Raw genomic sequence first — 14,956 nt, 5'->3', positions numbered from 1 at the left:
TGCAATGTTCCAATAGTTTAATAAACTTTCACAAGTTAGCAATTAACCTTATGTTTAAAGCTTTGCAAATAAGGCAGCAAAAACTAATTAATTTTCGCACACCTTGACAAATGGAATTCGTGCTCAAACACATAGGCTCCTCCCCAATAAAGTGATGTTTGTATATTAGGATGTTTGAAGGGCCCCTTCCAAATTAAGCATATATGTCACAAGAGCAGACATCTGAATATTAAGAGACAGAAGTAGGAAGAAAAATTGATAGATAATACATGATGGCTGAAGAGAACACTGCGATTTCTAACCCTGAATTGGGCAAAACAGCCGAGGAAAGGCCCAAATGGGACAACAAGGTTCAGTATCTTCCAACATGTATTGGATTTGCTGTGGGATTGGGGAATGTATGGCGCTTTCCATATTGGTGCCAGACGTTCGGAGGGGGTAAGTACTGACGGGTGTGTAAATACTAAGTATAATGAAATCAGGGTTTCAAATGCTTTCTGCCTTATAAGCCCTTAAAGTGCAAGTAGCAGGGCTTCAAAAAATATAGTATTATAATTACCTATGTGTTGCTACAACTGTTTAAATAATGTGTCTGTAATTTCTCTTTTCATTGTTAACACCCTGATACTTTGTACACTTACAAATTTAAAGTCTGTTTCAAAGCTGTTGTCAAATGGCCACTCTTGTGCACTGGGGTTTGAGATCTGTCCTTTAAATCAGAGGTTTCCAACCCCGGTCCTGGGGACCCCCTGTGTCTGCTGGTTTTCATTCCAACTGAGGGCTCAATTACTTAACTAGGCATTTAATTGAACTGTTAATTTTCTTAATTGGACCTTTTTAATTGTATTCAGCTCTTAAACAGTTAAGAACATAAGAACATAAGAAAGTTTACAAACGAGAGGAGGCCATTCGGCCCATCTTGCTCGTTTGGTTGTTAGTAGCTTATTGATCCCAAAATCTCATCAAGCAGCTTCTTGAAGGATCCCAGGGTGTCAGCTTCAACAACATTACTGGGGAGTTGATTCCAGACCCTCACAATTCTCTGTGTAAAAAAGTGCCTCCTATTTTCTGTTCTGAATGCCCCTTTTTCTAAACTCCATTTGTGACCCCTGGTCCTTGTTTCTTTTTTCAGGCTGAAAAAGTCCCTTGGGTCGACACTGTCAATACCTTTTAGAATTTTGAATGCTTGAATTAGGTCGCCACGTAGTCTTCTTTGTTCAAGACTGAACAGATTCAATTCTTTTAGCCTGTCTGCATATGACATGCCTTTTAAGCCCAGAATAATTCTGGTCGCTCTTCTTTGCACTCTTTCTAGAGCAGCAATATCTTTTTTATAGCGAGGTGACCAGAACTGCACACAATATTCAAGATGAGGTCTTACAAGTGCATTGTACAGTTTTAACATTACTTCCCTTGATTTAAATTCAACACTTTTCACAATGTATCCGAGCATCTTGTTAGCCTTTTTTATAGCTTCCCCACATTGTCTAGATGAAGACATTTCTGAGTCAACAAAAACTCCTAGGTCTTTTTCATAGATTCCTTCTACAATTTCAATATCTCCCATATGATATTTATAATGTACATTTTTATTTCCTGCGTGCAGTACCTTACACTTTTCTCTATTAAATGTCATTTGCCATGTGTCTGCCCAGTTCTGAATCTTGTCTAGATCATTTTGAATGACCTTTGCTGCTGCAACAGTGTTTGCCACTCCTCCTACTTTTGTGTCGTCTGCAAATTTAACAAGTTTGCTTACTATACCAGAATCTAAATCATTAATGTAGATTAGGAATAGCAGAGGACCTAATACTGATCCCTGTGGTACACCGCTGGTTACCACACTCCATTCTGAGGTTTTTCCTCTAATCAGTACTTTCTGTTTTCTACATGTTAACCACTCCCTAATCCATGTACATGTGTTTCCTTGAATCCCAACTGCGTTCAGTTTGAGAATTAATCTTTTGTGCGGGACTTTGTCAAAAGCTTTCTGGAAATCTAAATAAACCATGTCATATGCTTTGCAATTATCCATTATCGATGTTGCATCCTCAAAAAAATCAAGCAAGTTAGTTAGGCACGATCTCCCTTTCCTAAAACCATGTTGACTGTCTCCCAGTACCCTGTTACCATATAGGTAATTTTCCATTTTGGATCTTATTATAGTTTCCATAAGTTTGCATATAATAGAAGTCAGGCTTACTGGTCTGTAGTTACCTGGTTCAGTTTTGTTTCCCTTTTTGTGGATCGGTATTACGTTTGCAATTTTCCAGTCTGTCGGTACCACCCCTGTGTCAAGAGACTGCTGCATGATCTTGGTTAGCGGTTTGTAAATTACTTCTTTCATTTCTTTGAGTACTACTGGGAGGATCTCATCCGGCCCAGGGGATTTGTTTATTTTAAGAGCTCCTAGTCCCTTTAACACTTCTGCCTCAGTTATGCTAAAGTTATTTAAAACTGGATAGGAACTGGATGACATGTGGGGCATGTTGTCAGTATCTTCCTTTGTAAAAACTTGTGAAAAGTAATCATTTAATATATTTGCTATTTTTTTTTCTTCATCTACGATTTTGCCATTTGTATCTCTTACACATTTAATCTCCTCTTTGAATGTTCTCTTGCTGTTGTAATATTGGAAAAACATTTTGGAATTGGTTTTAGCTCCCTTAGCAATGTTCATTTCTATTTCTCTCTTGGCCTTTCTAACTTCCTTTTTGACTTGCGTTTGCAGTTCTGTGTACTCTTTCTGCGTACTTTCTTTTCGGTCCTTTTTTAATGCTCTGTAAAGTGCCTTTTTTCGCTGAATATTTTTTTTAATTGATCTATTAAACCATTTTGGCAATTTAGTTTTACATTTAGATTTGTCTACTTTAGGGATGTAATTGTTTTGCGCCTCTAGTACTACATTTTTGAAGAACAACCATCCTTCTTCTGTGGGTGTTTTCTCTATTTTACTCCAATCTACTTCTGTTAGTCTCTGTTTCATGCCTTCATAGTTTGCTTTTCTAAAATTGTAAACCTTAACTTTAGTCTTTACTTTTGGGGATTTAAAAAACACTTCAAATGAGACCATGTTATGGTCTAAGTTTGCCAGTGGTTCTCTGACCTCTGTTTTAGTTATTCTATCTTCGTTATTTGACACCGTGTTTGACACCATGTAACAATTTTTTTTTTTTTTTTTTTTTTTGGTTCTTGGGTAGTAAGTGAAATTTCCTAATTGCTTATGCCTCAAAAGTATAGAAAATGGCTATTATTCCCCACAAACTTTGCTTTTGTGACCAGGACAGTGATATTTTGAAATGTAATTATTTTCCAGAACATTCCAGTTAGATTCAGTGCTGAGTAAACTTTCCAGAACTTTCCAGTAATATAAATACAGGGGCCTTAAGCCCACCAGTTCAGTTTAGTTCCAGCGGACTAAGTGGATACATATCTGCATTTTTCTGAGATGGCATCAAGAGGCTGCAAGCATCTGGCAGACGCATTTTGCTATGTCTGCGGCCAATTTATCAAGACAAGAGTGAAAAAGTACTCCATGGAAGCATCTGCTAAGATGTGTGAGGCCTACAAGGCATATTTCGGCATGCCTGTTGGGGATCAAAACAAACCCTGGGCACCTCATTTCACCTGCAAGCACTGCAAAAAAACTCTGGAAGGTAAGATGGACAATTGTTGCTCGGAATTTTATGTTATAAAATGTGTTAAAATTTTTAAAATTGTAAAACTTTCTAACTTTAAAATGTTTTACAATTTTCAATGTTATTGAAAAAATATATCATGTATGAAAAATGTTGCGAGAATCTCTTACACATTAGTCATGGGTGAAATAAATGTATTTTTATAGGATGGTACAGAGGGGAAAAGAGAGCCATGAAGTTCACTATCCCAAGAATTTGGCGGGAACCCACTGACCACTCAAGCAACTGCTACTTCATGGTGGACCCTTCCAAACATCGGACTGGCAAGAATGCACCCGCTATCACATATTCGGACCTTCCTCCATCCATCGCCCCGGTGCCACACTGCCATGAGCTCCCCGTACCCACTTCTCCGGAGAGAGAGCAGCCGTCTTTAGAAGAGAGCAGCAAGTCAGAGAACTAGGAAGATGTTGTCGATCCAGATGGCAATTTCAGAGGTGGAGCTGAGGAGAGAAACCCATACTACCCCAGCCAAAAAGACCTCAACGACTTGATTAGAGATCTTGGTCTCACCAAGTCCAATGCCGAGCTTTTGACGTCTAGGCTCAAGCAGTGGAACTTGTTGGATGAAAGTGTGCAAGTCGTAGATCAGAGGAAGCGTCACCAACCTTTTTCCAGCTTCTTCACCCGTCAAGAAGGGCTCTGCTTCATTCACAATGTGACCAGTCTGTTCGAGGCAATCGGAATCGCCTGTAACCAGAATGAGTGGCGCCTTTTCATTGACAGCTCATCCAGGATCCTCAAAGCTGTGCTGCTCCATAATGGTAACAAGTACCCGTCTCTTCCCCTGGCTAACTCTATGCACCTCAAAGAGGATTACAACAGCATCAAGACCTTTCTGGACGCCTTGAAGTATGATGAGTACAGCTGGTGGGTCTCCAAGGCGGTTTTACCAAGTTTCCCTGCTATCTTTGCCTTTGGGACAGCAGGGACACCAAGGCGCACTACCACAGGCGGGACTGGCCACAGCGGAGCAAGTTCTCTGTGGGGAGGAACAACATCAAGTGGGAGCCACTGGTGGACCCCCGGAAGGTGCTGATGCCACCACTGCACATCAAATTGGGCCTTATGAAACAATTTGTCAGAGCTCTAGATAAGGAGTCGGCAACCTTCAAGTACCTTCAAGACTTCTTCCCTAAGCTGTCTGAGGCAAAGGTCAAAGCCGGTGTCTTCGTCGGACCACAGATAAAGAAGATCCTGGAGTGCAATGAATTCCCCAAGAAGCTCACTAGTAAGGAGAAAGCGGCTTGGAACAGCTTTGTCGCAGTGGTTCGGGGCTTCCTGGGCAATCACAAGGCCGAAAACTATGTGGAGCTGGTTGAGACTCTGGTGAAGAACTACGGCACAATGGGCTGTAGGATGTCCCTCAAAGTCCATATCCTTGATGCTCATCTTGATAAATTCAAGGAGAACATGGGAGCGTACTCGGAGGAGCAAGGCGAGCGCTTCCACCAGGATATACTGGACTTTGAACGTCGCTACCAAGGACAGTATAACGAGAATTTGATGGGAGACTACATTTGGGGGCTGATTCGTGAAAGTGATTTACAGTATAATCGTAAATCCAAAACTATTCCCTTCTAAATCTTTTGTAGTCACTTTTGTATTACTTTAGTATAAATACATGTTAATTTGGATTCATATGTTGTTTTTTTCTGACTTTATGTGAACGAAAAGACACAAATTCACTTGTTTTCTCATTGGAAATAGGTCAATTTCAAAATATCACTGTCCTGGTCACAAAAGCAAAGTTTGTGGGGAATAATAGCCATTTTCTATACTTTTGAGGCATAAGCAATTAGGAAATAACACTTACTACCCAGGAACAAAAATTGTGTTACATAGTGTTATTAGACTGATTAGACCATTAAAGGCTTTCCAATTTTCTTACTTCTATTTCTTGTACTTTTAGATTTAAGATTGGTAATACTGTATCTGGAAATATGAGAAAGGTAGTATTTAGATTTTTTATTCTTACTTACCAGTGTCAATTATATTATCCTGCAGAATAGTCCAGTATTTTTCTTTTTTTTCTTAACTGCATTATATTATTTTCTTTTGTTCTTTAATTAATTCAGATAAAGCAAGTCTTTGGTTAGTTATCTTTCCCTTTCCTCCTGGAACATCATCGCTACTAAGATGAACATTTGTACTGCAGTTCTAATTCACCAGTTTAAGATACAAGTAGGGCAAAATTCTCAGAGGGTCGTTATGCCAAAGGCTGTTGTAATATTTCGAATTGGTTAATTTACCACTATTTTGGTATTCTCATTGTGTTGTTATTGGTATCTGTAAGGTAAGTGTACTCACCAGCTTGTCACTAACAACAGTTTTAAACTACCTAATGAGTGAAGTGCTCATTAGCATCCAGTCATTCTCTGATAATTAAAAAAAGGTTGCATAACACAAGGAAAAGGTATCTTTTAATTATCATAAAATGTATGTGTAAGAACAGGGTTAATATCCCTAAATGTACTTAAATCCCAAGTATTCAGCTAGAATATTGTGACATATGTGTCCTTTTAAGGCAGTTTTAAGAGGCTACCAGGTATTAGGGCAGGGCTTCCCAACCCTGACCCTGGGGACCCCACTGAGCTCTCAATTACTTCACTAGACCCTTAATTGAACTAACAATTTGCTTAATTAGACCTTTTAATTGTAAATGTAATTTTAAAAAAAATATATATATATATATATATATATATATATATATATATATATATATATATATATATATATATATATATATATGTTTGAAAGGAGGTATAACTGCAGTGTACAAAAATGAAAGATATCGAAAAAAAACTTTTTTGGACATACACATAAGATTTAAATTATTTAACTGGTTAAAAATATATATTTAAGGATATTTCAGACAAAAGCCCTGATATGTAGAAAATGATGTATGTATGCCTAGAGCAAGGTTCTGGTGAATGTCGCCATAGATACGACTCGGCAATACCTAATTCCAAAGAAAATATGAAAAAAAAAAAAATTCTGTTTTTTTTGTTTCTGTTTTATACTGCAACATTACACAAACTCGTTTATTATTTTGTTAAATGACTTGCTGGTTTATTTAAGAATGTCATATTAATGACAGCATCTATTTCTGAGATAAATGCTAAGATAAAACAGGAAAAATTTCTGCACTGTTAATATTGTAAGTGTCGCTGACTTGTACATATGGTTACATTCACCAGAACCTTACTAACTGGTCAGGTGCTTGGTGAGCTCCAGGGGACACCTGCATGGCTGCCTTTTGTCTTCCAGAAGCCAGTAGCTTGTCCAAATCCACTCTCAAGTTTCAAGTGTCTACTGCTCTTTAGATCTCCAGAGCTGTTATAGGTGGAGCCTAAGCGGACATTCTAAATTAGGAAGAAACTATATGGTAAAATAATTGACCGCTCTAAACTGCTTGTTACTAATCACTTCATTCATTTGCCTGCATTTTAGAATTGTTTTAAATGTGTTCAGGCAGGGGTTTCATGTTTACAAATGCAGCCCTTAAGTGAATAGGTGTATGTTACCTCTAGAAGCATTTACCAAAACACCAGCGTGTACCTTTTATTTTACTGTGTTACATGTTCCCATGTGTTGCTACAACTGTTTACGTAAGGTGTGTGTATTGTTTAATTTTTTTTTTTTTTTTTTTTTAACATTTTGACCACTTTTTAAACTTTAAATTGCATTCCCTGCTTCAAGATGGCTTCCCATGTACCCTCATGGACCTCTCAGAACTACATTTCCCATCATCCTCCTGCTCACTGGTAAATCCATGTGAACAGGAGGATGATGGCACGGTGACCAAAACAAATACCGTTCGGGTACAGTGATCAGCCAATTGGCAGTTGTTTTTATATTTTAGTTTTCCTCGCCTACTCTCTCCTGTTTTTTCACCCTGAACACACCAACCTCATTTAGCCAAAGCTGCTTGCTTTTATGTTGTGGCTGAGGGATTAACTGGCTATCAATTACCCAGTTTATCCCTCCACCACATTCGGCACGGGTTTTCTCATATGTGTGGTCAACAGCCAGTTTGTCAATAATCATTCGCTGTTGACCACGCATTCTCATGATTTTATCTGGATGGGGCATTTTAACCCCATCCAGGCTGTAAACAATAATAACAAAACATTATGTTTTTACACACTAACCCATACATTTTAAATAATAATAATAATAATAATAATAATAATAATAATAATAATAATAATAATAATAAAATAATACAATACACACAGGGGCAGGGTGTACCCTGTCACACGCTTCCACAACAACTAGTAATGTTTAAAAAAAAATTCTGAACTTTTATAACTACAACATTAGTTGTATTTGTTTGCTTTATAATATTTTCTTATGGTTAATGATATATTCATAAAATAAAGACTGATAATTACATTGTTTTATTTGTATAAATCTGTTTGCACATTTCTGTGGACAGATACTGGTTTTAAGAAAGACCGATATGACGGGATATGCTGCTGTTTGTCACACCCCACATAATTTGTACAATATTCTGGCACAATCCTTACCATAATATCTTTCAAATTAATTGATTTTTTTCATTGTTGGTGCAGCATCTTACAAAGCAGTTAACAACAACCTAAGATCTATTTAGAATGATAAATGTGAATAAAAGCAAAAACTTGCATTATATTATAACATTGACAGTGTAGGTAAACGTCACCAGACTCCCTCCTACATGGCACAAGGCAACCCCAGCTCAACGGAGGAAGCTGGTAGTCAACGAGGTGCAAAAGCAGGAGGAGAGGACCAGGTGTGTAAAGGCCGTTTCCCAGGCCAAGCAGGGAGAATGGATGAGATGGGAAAGTGTGGAACAATGCAAGATCGGCTGGCAAGACCTATGGACAATGGAACAGAGCAGGATCAGTTTCCTCATCAGATCAACATATGATGTTCTCCCATCACCACGGAACCTAAACCTCTGGGTAGTTGATGATCCCTCATGTCCTTTGTGTTCATCACCTGCAACATTAAGGCACATTTTGACAGGATGTAAGGTGGGTCTTAGCCAAGGACAGTTTACTTGGTGCTGTGACCAGGTGCTGCAATGTTTGGCCTTAGCATTGGAAGACAAGCGTAACCTGACCAATAAATTGCTGCCAGTTCCATCAATGCATTACACACAAAAGACAGGAGATCAACCACCAAGAAAAGGTGTTAAAACCAAGCCTCGCCCAGGACAGCTGGAAGCTGCTAGAGACTGGAAGATGCTGGCAGATGTTGGTCAATGGCTTATTTTTCCACCTGAGATTGCCACCACTAACCTTCGACTAGACATTGTCTTGTGGTCTGGATCAGCATGGCTTGTTCATCTGGTAGAGTTAACAGTGCTATGGGTGGATGCTGTGGATGAGGCGTACGAGAGGAAGAAACTTCGGTATGCTTAACTAGCTGCTGAAGCGGAACAGCGAGGATGGAGAGTTGGAGTTTACCCAGTGTAGGGGGGTTGTCAAAGATTTGTGGCACACTCTACAACCCAGTTTCTCAGAGATGTTGGGTTCAGTGGCCAAGAGTTACGTCGCACAGTGAAGAACTTATCTGAAGCAGCAGAAAGGAGCAGCAACTGGCTGTGGTTGAGACAGAAAGATTCTGGATGAGGATCTCAAGCACAACAGAAAGAAAGCAACGCTGATGTACAGGTAAGTAAGTTGGGCTGAGCTGAGTGGGGGACGGAGGTGGGTGATGCCGGGACACCAGAATCACTGTTGAGCCTTCTTGAGGTGTCGTGGGCTAGTCGACGTAAGAGGACAGAATGTGCCCTCTTGAAGACCCCAGAGATTTAACCTCCTTAGCTCAATCCAGACGGTTGTCATGCTGATGTGCTGGGGAGACCACACTATGGCTGATCCCCAGAGCCAGCATCGCAGCCGTTGTGTGTGCTGATGTGCTGGGGAGGCAAAATAAGTGGATTCCTGGAGCCAGCATTACATTTCAGCCATTAACACCAGGCAGAAGGATATCTACATCAACAGATGGAAAGAAACGCAAATGGATGGAGATGCAGATGGATCACATTAGTTTACTGTAAAGCTACGTCTTAGTTGGTGCTTATCTTGGCGAGAGCCAAGTTCAAATCAGATGAAGTTTTAAGCTCTACTCTCATGTAATGGAAATCTACAGGGAATGGTTATTGGAGGGTCAACCTATCGGGAAAAGGAACACTGAATTAAGGCTGCTGTGGAACACTGTAAAGGGACTTTTTGGGACTTGTAGGCTGACGTCAGGAGGGGTGGGATTAGAGGTGCTATATAAGCAGCTGCGCTCCCTCACAGGGAGGAGAGTGTCGGCAGTAAATGAAGAGACTGGTTAGCTTTGTATACAGTACACAGTTGTTTTGCGTGGTCAAGGCCTAAAGCGACCAAGTGCATTGAGAAGCCTATAACCAGTTCATTGCAACCGCTTCTAATGTTAGTTTAAAAGGGACTGCCAGCTGCTACAGCACGTTCTGTTGGCACCCAACAATTTTACAATAAATAAACTGTGAATTGGAAACTGCAACATCATCTCTCTGGTCTCCTTCAGCGGTGAAACGATACTATGTAATTTATAATCATCAGTTACACATAAACATTTCCTTGTTATTTTATGGTTCTGGGCTCTGTTGCTTCAATATTGAGTTACTATGATTCTTCTTTATATTACTTTACGTTTGAAAATCTCTAGTGTTGGGATTTGACAGGATTCTTCGCTTCATTGAAATCATGTGACCTTTCCCCTATAAAAAGAGAGAGTTGGTGGAATCGGAAGAGTTTAAAGCTCATGTTATCACATGATCTGAACGGAATGAAAAAAACTGTTTTTTTCCTGCCCTTCTCCAGACAAGCTCAAAGCATCTCAAAGCATGTCAAAGGCAGGGAAAAGGCAGGTAAAGGAAGATGTATAGAGCAATAACAACAACTCAGTACTACAGTAAAAGATTCACAGCCACTCCCAACGATTGCAAACACCGTACAATAGGAATAAAAAAAAGAAATAAAAATGACATTTGAAGCTAGTTACATTGATAAAAGCATAGAACACAGTTTAACCAGTGTTAAGGCAAAGGTGTCCCAATACATGACGGGAGTTAGTGAATGTGTTTCTTTTTTAACAAAATGTATATTCTAATTAGACAACTGGAATGAGGCACACATGTTTTACGTAACTAGTTGCAGAAAATTGAGCCAGTCTATCCGCTGTTTTGTCAGGTTATTTATTACCATACTCCTTTCTAAAAGTACTGCATTTCCAATTCCAGGTGCCTTCCTAATCCCTTATTTTATTGCACTGATCTTTGAGGGAATCCCATTACTGCACATGGAATTGGAAATTGGGCAGCGCCTACGTCAAGGAAGCATTGGTGTTTGGAATTCTATCTCACCTTTCCTGGGAGGAGTGGGTATGTTACCAATCAGATCAATGAAATATGACCCCTTCAGGAGTTTTAAACATTAAAGGAACAAATATGCATGTACAATTTCATAACATTGATATGCAAAGGGACCTCTTAATATTCTATAAGAAGCATTTCTACTTTATCTCAGTTTAAAAACAGAATAAATGGGTTTATTTTGACAGGGCTTGCACAAAGCAGATTTTGTTAAACCAAGATTAATAATAATAATAATAATAATAATAATAATAAAATGGATAATTGAATATGTTGCTGTTTCCTCCTCATATACCTGTTATCAGTTTGGCTGCAGGTATAGGCTCTCTCATAGTGTCTTTCTTGGTTTGTTTATTCTATAACACTATTCTGGCCTGGGTCCTTTGGTATTTCTTCCGTTCCTTCCAAGACCCTCTGCCCTGGAGGGACTGTCCACTCAACCAAAACAAGACAGGTAACAATGGGGAACACCAAAAATCTGTTTGTAAGCAATTGTTGTTCCTGGCTAGTGATTTGTGAATCCATATCTCATAGGTGTATAACATATATTTTAGTACATAGCCTAATTTAAATGTATGCTCCGAATGTATCCTTAAATTAGGAAATAAATTCATTAAAATACCCCAATTTATTGAATAGATCAATTATGCTTATACTAAAGTGTTGTTTTCTGTATTACAGCAAAAGAAAATCCAGCTTGCACAATCATCTGGTGCTGAAAAATATTTTTTGTTTTCTAGGATACATTGATGAATGTGCTAAAAGCACACCGTAAACTACTTCTGGTATAGAGAGACCCTCAATGTTACAACTAATATTACTGATAGCGGGGATGTACAGTGGTGGATGGTTATTTGCCTGGCAAGTGCCGGGGGCATTGTATACATTGGTTTCATCCGAGGCATTGAAACTATTGGAAAGGTGAGGTATACTTCTTCTGTTCATATACTGTATGTATCCTTTTTTTTTTTTTTTTTTTTTTGTCCTCAATTGTATTCAGATTTTTTAATTGTTCTATTTTTACAAACTGGCTTTTTATCTTAGTTTTTCTAATTTTACAATTAAACAGTATTTATTTTTTATGTTATTACATTTTTGTTTTAGACTCAGTTGTTCTATTTCTACAAACTAGCTTTGTGTTAGTTTTTCTAATTGTACAATTAAAACCACATTTTGTATCTCTTTTTAAATTTGTTTTATCAAATTCTGTATTAGACTGTTTTTAATTTAATGCTTTATTTTTTTTTTTTTGTGCATGTGAAGCCCTTTGGGATCAGTGTGATGAAAGGCACTATAGAAATGTGAAGTGTTGTTGTTGTTGTCATGGTCCTGTGACAGGGTACTCCCTGTCCCTGTGCATATTATATATTATTTTGTATTTGTATTATTATTTAAATGCAGGATGAGTGAAGTACCGCTTGCCATTGTTGTTGTTTTATGTTTTAGGACCTCTCTTGAGAATGCGTCAGCTAGTAATTATTGAATTAGCTGACAGTCGCGCAGATTTATTAAACCCGTGCAAAATGTGACTGAGGGGTTAATAAGATAATTGATAGCTTAATCTCTCAGTCATCACTATGGATGATCGAGGTGGGGTGTTCAGGGAGAAAGAACGCGAGCGAACGAGAAACTGAAAATGAAAATAACAATTGCTACTCGTGCTGCCTTAACATTAGCATGATACTTGTTTTATTTAGGGTTGTTCAGTGTTTGTTAAGTGTCTGTTTGTTTTGGCCAGCATGAAGTTTTGTTTTGTCTCACTGTTTTGTTCTGTTTAAACCTTTTATTTTATTTAATAAATACGGGCATCAGCGAGTTTTATACTCCAGTCTGCTGTTGTGTCGATTCTCTTCCTGGCCTGATGTCATCCACAAAGCCATTCTGTGACAGGGCCCCATTGCCTGTTTATTTTTGCAAATGCCCAAACATGATTTTAAACTCAGAATTTTAATCACACCATTTATTTTTGATTATTGGATGTTGTTTCTAATGAGAACTATTCATATAACATGGCTTTTTTTTTCTTGGCTTCCTTTGAAAACAATATTTTAGTTAGAATTTCTGACAGTACCATTCTTGTTCCCTGTTTACTAGGCTATTTACATCACTGCCACTTTCCCCTACCTTTTCCTCATCCGTGCGCTGACACTTCCTGGAGCAACTGAAGGCCTAGTGTACCTCTTCACCCTTAAAGTAAGTGCTGTACAATGAGCGCTGTACTGTACAAGATCATCATTTGAAGTACAATTTAAATATTATAGATTACATTGGATAGACTTAAGTGTACAATGTAATAAAATAAAATGTGCTGTAAAATAATCAGCATGTTTATTTATTTTCATTTATTTATCAAAAATAAAAAATAAACCAGGTGGGGGAAAGGTTGTGTGTCCATACACGTATTATCATTGCATGTTTTTATTGCAGTAATGAATGGGAAATTGTAAACATCTGGGAATTACTCAGTAACTTGTTATTTATTAAATGGCATGTGAACTTAACATTTTCACTATTGTTGTTACATTCTAGGTGCAGGGGCTAAAAGATCCTAAAGTATGGCTTGGTGCTGCAACCCAGATTTTTTTTCTCTCTGTCTCTGGCCTTTGGCGGTCTTATTGCATTTTCCAGCTATAATCCACAAAAGTTAGTAGCACCTATTTTTTAATTATCAAACTCAGAAAACCTGTCTGGGTCCCACAGGAGAAATGTTGCTACAGCCACATTATTTAGGAAATGACAACAAACTTTCAGTTACAGTTTATTAGTCTGGCTTATTATTGAACACAGAAGATTAGTTCAGAGCATTAATATCCTGTATCTTTCTAAACAAGGGATTTAAGGGACCTCCCTGATAAAAGCTGAATCTATATTCATTCTTGTGTGAATATATTAATTGTTAAATGGTATTTAAAACAGGATTCATTCATCCAACATTTTATATATGCGCCCTTACTCGGGTCCCGTCCCAGTCAGATACACAACGGATTACTTTTACTTTCAAGCATCCAGTACATAATTTAAACAAACTCCTGCAGCATAGTTTATCTTAGGGTCTATTTTATTGGTCTAAAGTAAGCAGCCAATTATCACCACAACTGCTTTTCTGGTTGTAATGTCCACGTCATCTGATATTATTGAGTAAATCACATAGTGCTTTTGAAAGCATTTATTTATTTTTTTTCTCGACAGAAATATCCTTTCAATCACTAACACATTTAACATTGGAGATCAAAATGTGACAAGGGAAAGCTATGACAACAGGATGAAGCACCTGAATACCAACTACTCTCTGGAAATTGAAGCTCTACATCTGAAACACTGCAGTATTCAAGAATTTCTTGATCAGGCATTTCATTTCTTAATACAGTATTTTTTTTCAGTTCCTCAACAGTTGAGTAAATATCCAAAACTGTACAATGAATTATATTTTAGTGTAAAATTAAACATGAATATGGGACAGGGTAAATTTAAAATGTGATAGAATATTGTTATTATTATTAATTAGTCATTTAGCAGACATTTTTATCCAAAGCGACTTACAGAGACCAGGAGGTAAACTGTGCATAAACAACTGCTGGTGCAGAGTCACTTACTATAGGACCTTGGTTTTATCAGGCCCTTTTCCTATATTGTGAATAAGAAAATGTTATTGTCATGTGAGGTCTATGTGTTTTTTTTTTTTTTAACATTGACATTTAATTTTAAAAACTGCTTTTGGGCGATATTACTGTTCCAGTTCATTTCATAATTATCAGTACAGAAACTGAATTTGCAGGAGTTACCAGGGATACTTTCAAAATGATTGATATCACTATATTTCTGATTTACAGTAAACATCAAACCCTGGAATAGAATCTACCTACAA

The 14,956-nt window shown here is 37.8% G+C and overlaps 1 pseudogene; it reads left to right on the top strand.

Annotated features, from left to right (window-relative positions):
- Positions 1-230: 230 nt before the first annotated feature.
- On the top strand, positions 231-14,368 carry LOC121312869 (annotated as a pseudogene).
- Positions 14,369-14,956: the final 588 nt, after the last annotated feature.

This window comes from Polyodon spathula, chromosome 3, assembly GCF_017654505.1.
Source record: "Polyodon spathula isolate WHYD16114869_AA chromosome 3, ASM1765450v1, whole genome shotgun sequence".
Classification (NCBI taxonomy): domain Eukaryota; kingdom Metazoa; phylum Chordata; class Actinopteri; order Acipenseriformes; family Polyodontidae; genus Polyodon; species Polyodon spathula.
Note: the sequence above shows the minus strand (reverse complement) of the source record. Positions and strands in the feature narration are given on the sequence as shown.